Below are 17,581 nucleotides of genomic sequence, written 5' to 3' on the forward strand. Positions count from 1 at the left end.
GAGATAAGGAGGTGCTAGTCCCGTTATACAAGGCGTTGGTGAGACCTCATTTGGAGTACTGTGTGCAGTTTTGGTCGTATGAAAGGAGACTTGAGGAGCTCGGTTTGTTTTCCTTAACCAAAAGAAGGTTGAGAGGAGATATGATTGCTCTCTTTAAATATATCAGAGGGATAAATACCAGGGAGAGAGAGGAATTATTTCAGCTCAGTACTAATGTGGACACGAGAACAAATGGATATAAATTGGCAGTCGAGAAGTTTAGGCTTGAAATTAGATGAAGGTTTCTAACCATCAGGGGAGTGAAATTCTGGAACAGCCTACCGAGGGAAACAGTGGGGGCGAAGGACCTCTCTGGCTTTAAGATTAAGCTTGATAAGTTTATGGAGGGAATGGTTTGATAGGATAACGTGATTTAGTCAATAGGTCAATAATGTGCCACCACTGGTAATTAGTACCGAGGGTCAATGTTGGGATATTGAAAGTATTTTTCCTGAGTGTCTGGCTCGAGAGTCTTGCCCACATGCTCAGGGTTCAGCTGATCGCCATATTTGGGGTCGGGAAGGAATTTTCCTCTAGGGTAGATTGGCAGTGGCCCTGGAGGTTTTTCACCTTCCTCCGCAGCATGGGGCAGGGGTCGCTTACTGGAGGATTATCTGCTACTTTAAGTCTTTAAATCAGGATTTGGGGACTTCAACATCTGAGTCAAGGGAGAGAATTATTTCAGGAGTGGGTGGGTCAGCTTTTGTGGCCTGCATCTTGCGGAGGTCAGACTAGATGATCATAATGGTCCCTTCTGATCTTCAGTTCTATGATTCTATGATTCTATTAATAGCGCCCTGATCTGATTGGGGGCTGCTAGGTGCTACTGTAATCGAAACGATGACAGTGCTTTTGTTTTGCTAAATCTGCCCCCTTTTGGAGCTCTACCGTTTTTCACAATGACGGCATTGGTGGAAGGAAATGGTATGTGTATGGCACACATGCTGACTTTTGGTTTTTGCTGGTGAGTGGTCTTCTCGGCCCCTTCCCCCCCACCCCATGAGCTGCAGACGAGGCCTCATGGGGAAGAGGCCAAGCGGGGGTGGAGCCTCGAGGCACAGTGCGGGTAAGGCCTTGGGGGGAAGAGGCTGAGTGGGGGTGGGGCCTCAATGCGGGGTATCGGGGGGGAAGAGGCCAAGAGGGGATAGGGCCTCAGAGTGGAGCAGGGGTCAGGGCCACGGTCCGGGCGCCAAGACCTACAAAAGCCTGAGCACCCCTTATTATTTTTGGTCAGTTCTTGAGCCCCAGAACACCCATGGAGTCGGCACCTATGATATATGGCCGTCTATGCAGAAGAAGGCAACAGGGCAGAAGAGCACAAGGAGAGTGGACAGGGATGAAGCTGGGGAAGAGTGTGAGGAGCAAGACCAGGAGTAAGAGAGGACAGGCAGTTATAGGTGAGGCAGAGTTATCCAGGGCCAGTGGTGCAGAGTAGCATCTTCAGCCTAGTCAATGACGACCTTCCATCCTGCTCTCTCCTCTGCAATTATTCAGTGCTGTTCTCGCCAATGACTTTTCCTCCAGCTGCTCGCCCAGGGTATAAACTCATCTCCACTAACTAGCTCATTCACTAGCATAAAATACTCCCCAAATGCCAAACTTAATGCAACTCAAGTAAATGAATTCAAGCTATGGAAGTCCAGGCTTCTTTGACAATTGTGGCAGATTAATTAGTCATTAGGAGCTTAAGCATCTGTGATATTTCTGATACTCTCTCTTCTCCTCTCCATCTTAAGCTAACCACAAAACTCCTGGTAAGATTCCAAGGGTCTGATTATCCCCACACAGGAAATGAGTAATTTCTATTTACTTTAACCCAGGCCTTTACATAATGTGCTACTTCTAGCTTCTTTATAAACTTCTTCTCTATGCCAAGGCAGAGAGAGGTCAGTTTACTAGTGTGCAAGAGATAAAACACAGCAACTGCAGCTGCTAGATCGTCATCTGGTTCATGCCGCAGAAGCTGTAAACATTTAACACCATATATTTCGTAAGTATTCTCTTAATTTTGGTTTACTAAAGGGAAATAAAAAATAAACTAGGCATTTAACTATAGACTTGAATGCCTCATTTTGTATGTGTTCCTAAATTTAAAACTTCGTCTAAAAATAAAAACAGTTACGGTGGCTAACTAAGTGACAACCGTTGTTATTTATCACATCATTTGCAAAACCCAAATGTTTAAAGAAAGCAAACTAGCTGTTAAGGACACTGCAAGTCTTACACTGACCAAATAAAAACAAACATCATTCTTATCTAGTATAAAGAAAACCATTTTTTCCATCACAACACAGTAACTTCAGCTCTGACATATAGATTGCTGAGGAGGGTTTATGTATTTTTATCATTGTGATTTCAGTAAATATTTTTTCCAAGGGATAATATTAAATGGGAAGCATTATTAGTTAAATATAATGATCAACTGATAGTAATATTGTTTTCGTACAGTACGTTAGATGCTGGATGTATTTTATGAGAACGTGTATGAATACTGATTTACGCTGAGGAGATTAACCCTGTATGCATGGGTTTGCACTAGAAGGTGTTCAATGTGTATGCCCTGAAAAATATGAAAATGAGGGTTGCGTTATGGTTGAATTTTGAAATTTCAAAACCCAACCCATACTAAAAAAAAAACTATTTGACAGTAAATAAAGTATTTCCATTATTGTCACCTCCCACCCTTCTCTTTTTTATTACATTAAGGTTTTTTGGTTTTGGAATTTCACAGGTTTTGTTAATCATTTTTTTTATTATTATTTTGGGTAGGAAAAGTTCTAAAATGTTAAATACATGCAGTTAAATCTCCAGATTATTTTAAAAAGCCAACAATGGCTCCCGTGAAGCCCTGCCTCATTTTGTGCACACTGAACAAGACCTACATGTTCCCTAGGCCATCATATCCCTGCATTCCTAACACAGCTTACCTTCCCTCCAAACGTTGGTGAAAAAGTGAGGAGAAGTCATTGCAAATTAAATATCAAACTCAAGACTAGAATTTAGGTTACCTGGTGCTGTAACCTGTGTCTAAAACCAGTAGGAAATGCTACCTTCCAGCCAAGCCACTGAACATCACTGTGCCATGGGTACCACACCAGAAAAAAATATTTGGATATCAATCGTGCTTTATACTCACATCGTGCTGTTCCATCTTCAGATCTCAAAGCACTTTATAAAGACAGGTAATTAGATTCAAAGCTTTTTGAGCCAGGGACTGTCTTTTTGTTTTGTGTTTGTATAGCACTTACCCCATGACCATGGTGCCCGTGTGCTATAGTAATAGAAATAATAAACATTCTGCATTTGGGTTAAAAGAGCAGATACCTGAACCAATTTTTATGAGCTTCACTATGGACTGATATATACTTGCCCAACATTTAACAAGCTTTGGAGCTAATCCTGAAGCATTTGCATACGAACTGTATGCCAGAAAAGTAGAACAGAAGAAATACTATAGAAGCAATGGCACCATTACCACCAGCTACCGGTGGGAGAGAACGTTAGATTTCTAACACAAAGTAGACGAAAACCTGGCAAAGGAATCGGACGGACCATCCACATCAAATTCAGGTGGTGTAACCACGCCGGAGAGTCAGTTCTACAAGACGACACATAAACAAAAACACAGGACAAATAAGCCCTTTGTGGAGGACATGCAGGAATGTGCTCCCACACTGACAGAAGTAACACATGCCCACCCAGTCACAAAATAATACACACCAATTCCAGCTGGCAAATCCACCGCAGTGGCTGGACACATTTCAGGGACTGGAAGTGGTCACCTGATCAGAAAGCCATTGAGGGTCCATGACCAATGTCCAGCTCTATCAACACTAAACTCCCAACACTTAAAAACTAATGCAACCAATAATAAAACTGCATCAGTATAGAGGTGTAACATGACGGTCAAGAGAGATGGCACCAACCCTCCTGTAAAACAAGGGATTTATTCTGCTTCTTATTGGCTAATCTGAGGAGCAGGGTGGGGAAAAGGCAGAGCTCTCTCCCCCACCCCACTGCGCTGGCTAACACAACTCAGCTAGCCTAAAGATGGCTTGTGATTTGCTGCTGGTATAGGCACCAGCAAGTTACTACCCCACTCTGGAGCAAAGGGAAAGCAATGGAATGTGGCCCAGAGAGGTGTCACCAAGGAACAATGCCTCCGCTGCAGCTCCCGTGCTGAAATCAGGACCCCACTGAAGTCAACGGGGCCAAGATTTCACCACTGGACTGGGGCAACTTAAGCACCTCCCCTCGTTCAGGGTTGTGCCTAATGACACAATCTAGCTCAGATTCCATGAACCGGAGCCCTACTCTGGCACCTTTACTCAGACTGAGTAGTACCTTCTTCCTCTTCATATCAACATGACAGCTTGCAGAGTCACGTACTCCTCTGGGAGAGGATGTGTGGCAGAACTGGGCCCTGTATCAGAGAACTGAAAAATAAAAATCCATTCCATATTTCATTTTTCAGTCACTTGAGAGTATGTATATAAAACAGGAGGACTTTTCTCACTATCCATCAGTCCCATTCAACATTTACCGGAGACTACAAATAACAGTCAGTAAATTATAATGATCAATTAATTTCCAGGGACTGAGCACCTTTCATCCAAAGATCTCAAAGTGGGACCAAAATGCAATCCAACCCCTGATCGTGAGACATACATTGGAATAATTAAAAACATATGGTCCTGATTCCGATCGTCTTGTCTCTCCATGTAGCTTCACCCACATACATGTTTAAGGTATTACAGCACTTGAATAAGGGCTTGGGAATCTGGCCTCTAGTAACTTTAAAAATGTTTCTTGAGGGTTTAAGTTTTGTCATTATGCAAATGTCCAAGCAAGGTCAGCTTGCTAGAAGATTTCATAAAGCGAGATAGCAACATTTATTAGAGTTAATCAGAAAATGACTGAACAAAAAACAAACAAGAAAACAGAAAAAGGTGAAAAATCTGCCCAAAATGTATGAATGTCTTACCTCCCTCATTTCTCCAATCGGCTCTAACAACTGGCATCCAAAGGGACACACAGCTTTGCAGCCAGTCACAGCAGATGAGTGAATGCCCATGTCTAGTATGTGTGGTGTACAGCTACCAAACACACTCAGGTTCAAAGGATTCCTTTGAAGTGCTGCATGTTAAAGTAAGAGGGAATTGTAAAGCTCTCTCAAGGGATGCTGAGCTTCATTAAATATCAGAATAAAGGTCAGGGGGAATTAAGGACCTCAGAGTCGTAAGTTTAGTCAGTGGTGTGGCAACTGTCCTTGCCAATACGCAGGGTTGCTGGAATAATTTTTGCAGTGGAGGTGCTGAAGGTGGAAACCATGTATTTGGGTTGTTATTACGACTTCAAGCCACGGGGTGTGGCAGCACCCCCAACACCCCTAGTTCCAGCACCTACGCCTGTATTTTGCCACAAAGGATGACTTTAAAAGTGGGGTAAGGACAAGGAGAAAGAGACCCACATTTGTGTGACGTCACTGACTTCAGTGGCATGGTTGCTCCAGATTTGCACTGGGGTAAAAGGTCACTCCATTCCTAGTGAGATGTCAATGGGCATTGGATCAGGCCCTAACTGAGAGGAGAATCACACCCTTCATGCCTAAAATGATAAAACAGGATGTTCAGATTTAAACATCAACGGGGCACAGGCAGTAAAAACAAGAGGGCATTAGCCGTTGGGAGAATACTCCTTGCTGACTTTAAGGTCAGACTGATATGCTAACAGAAATGACTTGTCACACATGAACTCTAGGGGCCATATCTTCAGCTGGGATAAATCCAAGTAAGAGAAGTCCAAGGAGCTACATCGATTTACACCAGCTGAGGATCTACCCCCACTGAATGCACTTTGGTTTAAATCAGTAGTAACTGTAAAATCTGACCTGTTCTAGGAAGACTTCCACCTAGACTGTAGATCAGATAAGAATTACAGTATGTTACCTGCCTTGGATTTACTTTGACTTTTCTCTGTTCCTCAACTTTAAGAACCGGGTTTTATTAAAAGATAATTTTGGAGTTAGACTTACTTTGTGCTAAGTGCTCAGAGGGAATTTAAAAAATAACCCAATCCTCTGTATTCAGATGAGGTGGTATCAGGTCCCTTGCTGGAACAAATGGTCACAGGCAGAGGCACAAGAAAACCAGCCTCAAAACACTGTCCCCAGAATGCTGGCTGCCATGAGCTGGGATGAGAAAAGCCTGAATACAAAGACAGCAGTCAGTAACCAGGGGATGAAAGTGGCCAGTAGAGTATTCCACAATCTCAGAGATATTGCTGTTTGGAAGGTTCCCCTTCACTTTTCATGTAATTGTTCCTAATTTTAATGTCACCCCAACCCTTCCAATTATTCGTCCTGGTAGCATCCTGAACAATTCCTCTCCTGTCTTGGTGTTTACACCCTCCAGATATGTGCAGAGTAGAGCACTTCTAGATGGCTACGTGCAGCTGTAAATCTGTAGTGCAAACGGCAGATATTAAATGCATGAGGGAAAAGGTACACTTTAGGTGTGTTGTCAAGGAATGATGGAACATCAGAGCCTGATTAGCCACTGTGTATTCCGTTATTTACAGAGCAGCCCTATTCAAAGAGAAATCAACTGGACCAGCAGGCTTTCCTTCTGCTTAGCCAAGAGAACCGATCAGTGATCTAACCGTCGATTCAGTTCAAGCAGCAATCCTGCTCACTGCAACACATTTAAAGCACGCGCACGTTCACATTAATAAACAGAACAAAAAGCCTTCCATGCCATGTCCTCAAAAGTGATTGCCAGTGACAACAGATCAATTCTATTTGACCTTCAGTTTCAATACATCAACAATTGCAGCCCTCAGCCAAACAGAGACAAAAAACTGAACAGTAGCTAAAATACGGACAGAAAAATTTCAGTCCATGTCTTATCATTATGCCCCTAATTCAAGAAGGATGTTGGTCAGTTGGAGAGGGTTCAGAGAAGAGCCGTGAGAATGATTATATGATTAGAAAAAAAATGCCTTATAATGATTGAGTTCTTCTGAGTCTATCTATTTAGCTTAACAAAGAGAAATGTAAAGGGTGACTTGATTATAGTCTGTAAGAACTACATGGGGAACAAATATTTAATAATAGGCTCTTCAGATTATCACAGAAAAGAATAACACAGTCCAATGGCTGGAAGTTGAAGCTAGACAAACTCAATCTGAAATAAGGTATCCATTTTGAATGGCGAGAGTAATTAAGCACTGGAACAGTTTACCAAGGGTCATGGTGGATTCTCCATCACTGATCATTTTTAAATCAAGATGGGCTGCTTTTCTAAAAGATCTGCTCTAGGAATTATTTTGGGAAGTTCTACAGCCTGTGTTGTACAAGTGGTCAGTATCACAATGGCCCCTTATGGCCTTGGAATCTACAAATCATTACATCAAATGATGTTCTTCAGTTCTTCATCAGAATGTAACTGTTTTGTTATGTCCATCCACTGGGAAACTTCTCTGAAGCACAAAGCTTCCAGGAGTGAATTTTTGCATTATATGAACACGAAAGCCTGCCAAAAGTAGTCTCTCTGTGTATTTATAGCTATATCAGATTAAGGAGTTCACCCTCCCAGTCGAGCTGACAGTAATAATATACAGCAAGCATCTATTTACTTTAAAAAAAATTATGTTCCCATCCATTGTTTCCCCAATTTTATCCAGTCTATGATGTATAGGAATGCAGAAGGCAGATTGAGGCGTATCTAAACAGAGTAACACACAAAAAAAGCCATGTATGTGTACTTTGTCAGATTTAAAATAACCTGCTTCAATCAATTTATAGATGGATACAACTGTATAACATATGCTTTGTATAAGCAAACACAAAGGATATTAAAATAGTATAAAGGTATTTACAATTTGACTGTGCTTGGATTGATTTTTGTCTGGTGGTTGTATCTGCAATGATACCCCCCATACGTTTTGCAAGTGAAGGGCCAGATTCTGTTCTCACCCCAGCTTAAACCCAGAGGAAATCCACTGTCTTCAGAGGAGTTCCTTCACACGTTCACACCCTAGCGAGATGTGCATCTGGCTACAAATATCAACATGTAACTAAAAAAGAAATCTACACACCTCTCCTAATGCTATAGCTATATCTCCACACATTAAGTATTCTCTGCTATTGATGTAAACCATAAGATTCCAGTACAACCACAGTTCCAAACACTGCACATGGCAGGTACACAGCACAGCACAGCAGTAAGATGAGAAGTCCTGTTTGTTAGATCTGAGTCCCTTTAATGTGCTTTGCATAGAGATGGAAATATTGGAACAAGCTGTTCAAATACGGATAAGAGAAAGCCCCCCCCCGCGCGTACACACACACACACACACACACACACACTACGATACACGAATTGAGATTTTAGCTACTACTTCATAGTAAAACCAGAGAAGTCTCGCTAACCCTCTTTGGCGCATTGGTAGAAGGGCGACTCAGAGTTGCTGCGGCAGGTGACCGAAGATGCAGAACTGTGCAAGGGAGTAGCTGAGCCAGAAAAATACCAATCGCAGCTCTGGGTCTGTTAGCAATCAGGTTTTATTTACCAGCCATATTGCATTAAAACCAGACGTGATCCACATACCAACAACACGTTAGCCTGTTCCCAGTTGTTTGTTTTTAAAGAAAAAAAAAAACCCATCACCACCCCACAGCTGCATGCAGTGGTTGCTGGCGGCAGAAAGACGTTTGTGTGTGATTCCCATCCAGGAGCTGGGAAAAGCGAGCAAATCAGTGTCACTCCTGCAACACAACACAATTCATGTGACCGCTTCCTTTACCGCTTCCCTGTTGTCCTTCACGCACTACAATAAAGGCACCGACTCGGTCGAGTCAGGGTTCAACTAAAGCATGGCACGGTTAGCTCTCAGCTGCCAGCCAGTCTCCAGCTAAGCGGTGAGCCCCAGCAAGCGAGGGGAGAAAATGCACTGCAAGCAAGTACAATGCGCGAGGGAGCAGAGCTTACCATTGCAGCAAGGATCCGTCCCAGTATTGGAGATGCATTCTTCACCTTCCCAGGTGAGCAAGGCAAGGCGGGGCGGGGGATGGAGGGGAGCTGGGGGAGAAGGCTGAAGGCAACTGCAGTGGCGATCTGCTTGAATCAAGGAGGTGGTGAGCAATCCAAGAGATGCAATGGACCAGAGGGAGCTAGGCTGCCCCTACACACACGGTCTGATTGCTCCAAAAGGAATTAAAAATCCCTCCCTAGTCTTCCCTTCGCTGCCTCGCGTCTCCGGGCGGCCCCTGCACGAGGCATTGGCGCGGTCTGTGCCGTGAAGGAATTTCCCATTGCTACATCGCCGGGGGCGGAGAGTGGGGGGGCTGCAAACTTTTTTTTTTAAATTTATTTTTTTAATCAAGTCATTAATTTGCGCTTGGAGGAGCGGGGGGAAGGGGAGGGCGAGGGGGCTGGATCAGATGCACAGCCCGCGAGCCCCTGCCAGCCTGCGCTCCCCTGGGTGTGAGTCTCATGCCCAGACAATGCGCTGCAAAGAGGAGAGCCAGTCCTGCGGAGAAATGCAAACACTCCCCCCCACCCCCCAGCTCCAGACAAGTGCCTGAGAAAAGGAAAGGGGGGAGGGCACTGAGCCAATCCCCTCCCCTTGGCTAGCCTCATTAATATGGAAAGAGGAGGGGGCGAATGAGAAAGAAGGGTGGGAGGGGTTTATCCAAATCAGGTTCCTTAAATCAAACTCTTCCCTCCCCCCCCTTTCCCCAAACCCCCTCTCCGCTGCCCCACGGATTCTGCAAGCGAGCGACAAGGCGCTGGTGCCCGCGGACGCAGCTTGGCATCGCTGCAGGGCGTGGGACCAGGGTGGGCGTGAAGAGGCGTAGGAGTTGAGCAGGAAAGGTGGAGCTGTGCATTGCACAGAGCCCTGCAGAGGGTTTCATCGGGGGGGCAGCGACTTGCCAAGGCGCTTCCAGGCAGGGTGCCGGGCTCAGGGAGGGGATGCAGCAGCCTCTGATTCTTTCAGCCACCTTGGGAGGGAGGGGAACTGCATGAACACAGCCGCCGCCAGACCGGACTTGTGGCTCCACAGCTGCTTCGGTGCAGGGAAACACGCCGCTGGAGAGAGGGTGGGACTGGGCAAAGGATGGAAGTAGCCGGTGCCCAGAGGGGGGATGCCCAGCTAGATACTTTGCCCCCCGTCCCTAGAGGAAAGCAGATGGAACCCGCTACTCACAGGAGGCGACCCACCTCAGCCACATGGGCACAGGGGAGAAAGCCTTGGCCAGAGCCAGAGAATCGCCCCTTGCAGGAGTCAGAGGCAGCTGGCCTGCAGCCTGAGGGGAGCGCTGAAGCTGATAGGGACCCCCGCATCAACCCCCCAGCTGCCTCCCCCATCCCCCAGCCAGGCTGGCTCCAGTAAAGAATCAGATCCCGGTTCAGCAGAAGCAGAGATTCACCCATCAGGAACTGGGAAGAGCCAAAGAACGCCCTGGGACAAATGCCCCCCGTGCGGGCCCCATCTAGGCTCAACGGAGGAAGGATTTCTGGGGCATGAGCAGCTGCTGCTTGGCCCCTGCAGGAGCCAAGGGCACCCACAGCATTTACACAAGTGGGGTGGTGAGATCCAGATGGGGTGTCTTCTCCACCGCCCCAGATCTTCACAGCCCCTTGGGCAGCAGTGCCGTCATCTGAATGCCACGTTTTGAGCCTGGGCTGTTTGCCCCATCCCCTTCTCCCCGTCACTGTAAGCCTCACTCCCGCTGCCCAATATGCCCCCTCCCTCACCCTATTCATCTCAGCAAACCCTCTCCTGCCACCCCGCTCACTTTGCCCCTCCCTCCAACTTGAAAAATATAAAAGCCAAACCAGTAACAAAACCTGTAACTCACCAAGTGTGACAAACATCCCCATGGTCATTTACTTGTATGTTATAGTCCATCAGAAGAAAGCTTCAGGACTGGAGTTACATCCATTTTACTCCAGTGTAACGGAGCAGAAAATCAGGCCTGTATTCACAAGTTTTACCAGTTCCCCCCATCCCACCCACTCAAATTGCACCGAAAAAGTATTAGGTAATCAGACGGGCCTTGCTATTTTAGTGAGTCCTGAAGGCCAACAGACTCATGCCCTGTTGGATCAAGGGAAGAGAAAATTCCAGAGCAGTGACTTTCACTGAGAATGTCTGGCCTCTGGATATACAAATCTAGGTAGAGTCACCTCAGGCTTTCTAGAGGCTCTCAGTTGAAAGTTGTTTTAGAGCTTTCTTAACATAATAGACTCAGGGCCGGCTCTAACTTTTTTGCCACCCCAAGCAAAAAAAAAAAAGAGTGCTGCCCGCCGTAACAACCCCCCCAGCGAGCGCCACCAACCCCCCCCCGAATGCCATGCCGCCCAAGCCCCCCCATCCGAGCGCCACGCCGCCAAAACACACACACACACCCCGAGTGCCACCCAGCCAAAACAAAAACAAACAAACAAACAAAAACCCTCCAGGGCCACCCGGACGAACCAAAAAAAACCCAAACCAAGCGCTGCCCCGCCCCAAGGTGCTACCCCAAGCACGTACTTGGTTGGCTGGTACCTGGAGCTGGCCCTGAATAAACCACAGGCCAGTCTTGTAATCCGAAGGTTCTGTCCTCAGAGAAGACATTTTTCTTAACAAAACAGTTAGGCCCAGATCATGCAAATAGTTACACAGGTCATGTGCTTCAGGTTATGCACATGGGACTACCTGCGTGTGGACCTACTCACATACATAAATTAAGCCCATGCAAAAACTATCATTTTGGCATAGAGTGGGGATTGAACTGGGGCTTCCAGAGCTAAAAGCATGAACTCCTTCAGCTAAAGAGCCAGGCTCTGGATACGTGGGCTGTAGCAATATCTCATCATAGATGTATCAGACACAGAAGGGCACACTGACCAGTGGGTTACAGAAGTGTTTACAAACCTTAGATTGTAGCTATTTTGGTGGAAGGACCTTGCCTTTTACTTCCTTTAAATGCTTAGAACCCACCTAGTGCAACATAAATAATAAAATAATAAGGATTATTACAGCTGGTTGAAAATATTCAAAATTTCAAGATTATGCAGGGGTTTTGCAAAAAAAGTTTGCTATTTTACAACTAGCTCTAATAATAGTAATGATAAAATAAATAGTAATTAGTGCTAATAATAATAATGAATAGCTCTCTAGGGAAGGCCTTATGGGACAGTAGGTATCTTATACATAAACCCCTATTATTTGTTTTTTTCCAGTTTTCACCCTCCTTTTATGTCATTCAGCTATATAAAAAATAACGTGTTTTATTAGGAAAATGCAATACATTGAATGAAATATATGTATTATGATAATACATTAATCTGTGTGTATATGCAAAGCTGCCTGTTGACGTAAGGCCATGCATTAGTCTAGATGATATACACAATACACAGACATGCATGCAAGCTCTGAAGTGCATGCCCATCTGAACATACTGATGAATCTCACGCCTACCACATAAACATTTCAAGATGCTAGCAGATAACTGTTTAAAGATTTGACACACTAAAATGGGAAGAAAATGAAAATCTGTCCTTCTTTCCACCAGAATAAACCCCGATATTTACCCAGAAAAATTATTAATAGTTTTTGCACCGAATTGCAACTGTTTTTGTTGTTGTAGTAATAAACACCAATAAATTCCCAGGAAAAATTAAAATAAAAACCGAAAATGAAGGGTCCTACGTACACAGTGCTATCTGTTCCAGCAATGGAGTGATATTGAAAAGAAAAAAAAGAGAGGGAAAAAGAAGCAAAATGCTCTGATTTCTTTACTGAACTATGTGGACTGGAATAAAGGACTGTTGGATTGTCAGCTCCTTCCTACACATACCCTTACTCAATTATGTTGACAAGCACACAGCTCTGCAGCGAGAGAAAAATCAACAGACTGCATGGCTCATGTGGGCCCAGTAAAAAGAAGCTGCAAATACCTGCCTTGTCTATTTTTCTCTTCTCTCTAAACGGACTTTGTACCAGTATACCTATTTTGGTTAAATTTGTGATTTTTACCAACATAGTTATACCAGTAGGAAGGAATCAGAAGAGCCAGTGAGAAAGGTATTGAACACCTCAGTCTTGGGGCCTAGTCCCATTGACACTAATGGCAAAATCCTCACTGGTTTCAAACAAAGCTGGCTTCGGCCTAAGCCTTTTAAGACCACTAATGAAGCAAGGTAATGTTCAGATAACTCACAGAAGGTGACATTCATTCCTTCACCATCGGAAGGGGATAAACACCAGGCATAAAATCCTGGCCTCGTTGGAGTCAATGGAAAAACTGAAGTCAGTGAGGTCAAGGATTTCACCCCTGGCAACACATTCAAGTCACAGGAGAGGAGTCTCAGCCCATCACCCTTCTGATATAAATCAACTGAGTATCATGCAGTTTACTTTTAGGCCTTGTATTTACTGCTAAGACCAGGTATGGTTGTTTCCCCTCAAGGTAACTAGCATGCATGAGCTATCCTGAGGTAAAAATCACAGTGAAGACAAGGCATTTTACTTTTATTGAAAGGTAAATGACATGAGGCAAGATCAGCCACAAGCAGACAGGGGTATATAGTGTTGACTTCACCTAGTTTACCTCAGGATAAAATTTAAGTGCCTTCCCTTTACTGTTTTTTCACCTCAGGATAGCTTGCGTGTGACAGCTACCCAGGGATAAAATGAACAGACATCTTTTTAGCAGTGAAGTCAGGAGAAGAAGTTTTAGAACAAATTGATGAACTAAACAGTACTAAGTCACCAGGACTGGATGGGATTCACCCAAGAATTCTGAAGGAATTCAAACATAAATTGCAGAACTACTAACTGTGGTATGTAACCTATCACGGAAATCAGCCTCTGTACCAGATGACTGGAAGGTAGCTAATGTAATGCCAATTTTTAAAAAGGGCTTGTAGCCTTTTATTTTATTTAAAGTGAATTTTGTAATGTGGTATGACACCATCATGGGTTCGGCTCTTCAGTGGCTACAGTTTCAAGCTTATCAGAGCGAAAGTCACCTCTGCTACTTGTGTCAGATTTAGAGTCTCTAGGATCCCATAAAGACCAAGGGTCGTGTCCGTACATACATTCACAAGTACAAGGTCTCGTCTGTTTTACAAGTTTTATTCAAGTTACAGTTAAGGTTATGATTACCTAAGTATATTGAAATTCTATAGAGACTTATGCACAAGTTACAAATACAGATATAATCACATCCTCCTAGATAGTGTTAGGGTCTGATGGGTCTCTCATGGATTGATCATCAGTAGAGGGATGGCTCCTGATGGAGTTTCCCATAGGAGCTCAATTTTCCTAATCTGGGCACCCACCTTTTATAATGTGATTCTGACTGTATCTCATTAGCACATCATGCACCCTGTGGTTACGGCATGTGTCAGAAAAATGTGACTGCCAGGTATCTTGTAAGCAAAAAATTACTCTGTTAATTTTTCGCAATATCACCCATTAGTATATCTTTTCCCATAACCTTGTGGCATAGGATCATTCTTCGGTCATTTACTTATGTCAAGCATTTCTTTAGCATATGGCCTAGAATGGCTAAGCTAAAATCTTACAGTCCTCAGCCTGTAGGTCCTGAGTTTCAGGCCTACTTACTTAGATAACTAATAAATAATTATCCCTCCTAACTACTTATCAATCTTATACTTCTATAATCCTACAATTTAACCCTATTCAGCATACAATGATTAAATATGACATAACATGTTAATTAATCATAACAACACAAAATAAATGAACAATAAACTAAAATAATTGGCTACAGGCTCCAAAGGAAATCCTGGTAATTACAGGTCAGTGAGCCTAACTTTAGTACCAGGCAAATTGGTAGAAACTATAGTAAAGGACAGAATTATGAGGACACATAGATAGACATGATTTGCTGGGAAAGAGTCAACCGGACTTTTGTAAAGGGAAGTTATGCCTTACCAATTTATTAGAATTCTTTGAGGGAATCAACAAGCATATGAATAATGGTGATCCAGTTCAATATACTGTACTTGGATTTTCAGAAAGTCTTTGATGAGGTCCCTCACCAAAGGCTCTCAAAGAAACTATGTAGCCATGGGATAAGAGGGACGGTCCTCCCACGAATTAGTAACTGGTTCAAAGATAGGGAACCAGTGGTGTTCATACATGATCTGGAAAAAGGGTTACACAGTGAGGTGGCAAAGTTTGTAGATAATATAAAATGACTCAAGATAGTTAAATCCAAAGTTGACTATGAAGAGTTACAAAAAGTTCTCACAAGGAGTAAACTAGGAACAGAAACAGAAGGAAAACAGCCACAAAGGTTGCAGGAGCTCATCAACATGGCACTCTTCTATGCCCCAGAAAACTTCAGCTTTCACAAACCTTCACAATGAACTGACTGAAAACAATATTTTGCAAGATTTTGCATTGCTACCGAGCTCCACAAGGAAACTGATGGTATACAAGTATCTTTAATTTGTGCTGTGGGGAAGCAAGCAGAGCATATCTTTAAATCCTTTGACTTTACTGAAGACAGTCACAAAGATGATTATGAAAAGGCTCTGGCTATGTTTGATGCATACTTTATACCTCAGGGAAATGTGGTTTATGAAAGAGCTTGTTTCCACCAGAGAATTCAAAACAAGGGGAAATCATGAATGTTTTACAAGAGCTCTGCATATATTGGTTGAAAACTGATTTTGGGAATGCAAATTATTAAAATATCAGACACAGGTTGGTTATTGGGTTAATACAGCGGTTCTCAAACTGTGGGTTGGGACCCCAAAGTGGGTTGGGACCCCAAACTGTTTCAATGGGGTTGCCAGGGCTGGCATTAGACTTGCTGGGGCCCGGGACTGAAGCTGAAGCCTGAGCTTCGGCTTCTATTAAGCTTCAGCTTCCATTTAGCTTTCCACTCCAACCACCCGGGGCAGCAGGGCTTGGGTGCGCTCAGGCTTTGTTCTCCTGCTCCTGGGGTCATGTAATAATTGTTGTTATCAGAAGGGGATCATAGTGCAATGAAGTTTGAGAACCCTGGAATATCTGTCACAGTTGCTACACCTGAAGAGAGATTTAACCCTGGCCACAAGGAGCCAGACAGAGCTTGAACAATGGGGATCAATACAGCTTTGCTGGGCTCTGTGCTAACCAGAATGGTGTATGCTTTAACCTTCATTTCTCCATGCTAACCTAAGGACTTCCTGTGCTGTGTTCCAGCTGAGCTGACTAATAAACCCTACTGTTTTGACAACACTGTTTGATTGTCGCTGCAAATGCTTGGTGAAGTGCATTAATCCATGTAGGGTGATCAAGTGTCTACCAGAAGTCTATCTCAGTTGGACTCTCTGAACAGAGCTAATGGTGTGATACAGGAGTGCTGAAGCCCCAGATGTTCAGTCTAAGGAGGCGGTGAGGCTGTGGGACCTACCCTGTGCATGAAGAGTGAGACCCCCTTAGAGGTCTGGCATACTTCAGGGGTTCCTCTTAGAGACTGTTCCAAAGATGGGGGTGCAGCACCGATCCTGTGGATCCATGGGTACGATAGATCATGGTCTGACCCAGTATGGAAGTGCTTATGTTCTTATGATTTAGATGAGACCTTCCACTCTCAGGTTCTATATGGCTATCAAAGATCATGACATTTTTTGTAAGTGTGGAGTCCACAGCCCTTAGTCCAGGTTTCTCTTCTCCCAGCCGTTGTTTCCAGTGCTGTAAACCAATTGGTTGTACTTATACTCCTCCTGGTGCTGTCATTTGTTCAGTGCTTTGAGTTAAAAAGTTCTATGTAGATCTAAGATATTATTACCAAAGATAAAAAGATCTTTAGTGAATGAGCGTTACAGAAGGTTCTCAATTCTAGACCTGAGCAAATATGTTGCAAAAATAATGTATCTGGTTAATTTAGCTCCTGGAATATCTATCATCTGATCTCAATTTTCTTAAATGTTTTAGTTATTTGAATTTATTCAACTAACTTCCCCTCCCCCCAATTTTTTAATTTGCGATTTCATTGCAAACAGATTGCTGGGAGTATTTAGTTGATATTCAAAATGCAAGTTGGCTTTGGTTGTAATTGGTCAGATAAACTTACACTATGTTGTTTCTCTTCCATGATTAGAAGAGCAAACATTCCTGCTTGTGGATTTAAAATTCAACTTCCATGATTACTTGCAAATGTTAATTTGAAGCTTGGTATGTCAAAAGCTTGGAGAACGTAAAATGCACACACACAAAGCAAATTCATTGAAAATTCCAGGAAGTATTTGTCAAATTTTTCCCCACACCACCCCCCTCAGCTACTTTTGTTCATTTCTTGGAGGAGCAAAACATTGCTGGCCATCTTGGAATGAATGAAGAAGGGGAAATTTAAACATGAGAGCATAACTACATACAATGTCATTAAGCCTCAGGGAAATATAAGACAAAACCTTTAACCCAAATTTGAAATTAGAACAAACAAGTGACAAAAAAGACAAATCCTCTGAGGCACTGAGCAGAATTGCTCTCAACTTCCACTGGTGTCCACAGGATTTGAGAGCACTCC

The 17,581-nt window shown here is 43.7% G+C and overlaps 1 protein-coding gene across 4 annotated transcripts in view; it reads right to left on the reverse strand.

Annotated features, from left to right (window-relative positions):
- ADCYAP1R1 (ADCYAP receptor type I) overlaps positions 1-9,319 on the reverse strand; it is a 182,216-nt gene extending 172,897 nt beyond the window's left edge. For all 4 annotated transcript variants that reach the window (XM_039527537.1, XM_039527536.1, XM_039527535.1 and 1 more), the window contains exon 1: positions 9,030-9,319. The gene's annotated coding sequence lies outside the window, so the exon portion shown is untranslated. The remainder of the gene's footprint in view (positions 1-9,029) is intronic.
- Positions 9,320-17,581: the final 8,262 nt, after the last annotated feature.

Source organism: Mauremys reevesii, linkage group 2, assembly GCF_016161935.1.
Source record: "Mauremys reevesii isolate NIE-2019 linkage group 2, ASM1616193v1, whole genome shotgun sequence".
NCBI classification, from domain to species: Eukaryota; Metazoa; Chordata; order Testudines; family Geoemydidae; genus Mauremys; species Mauremys reevesii.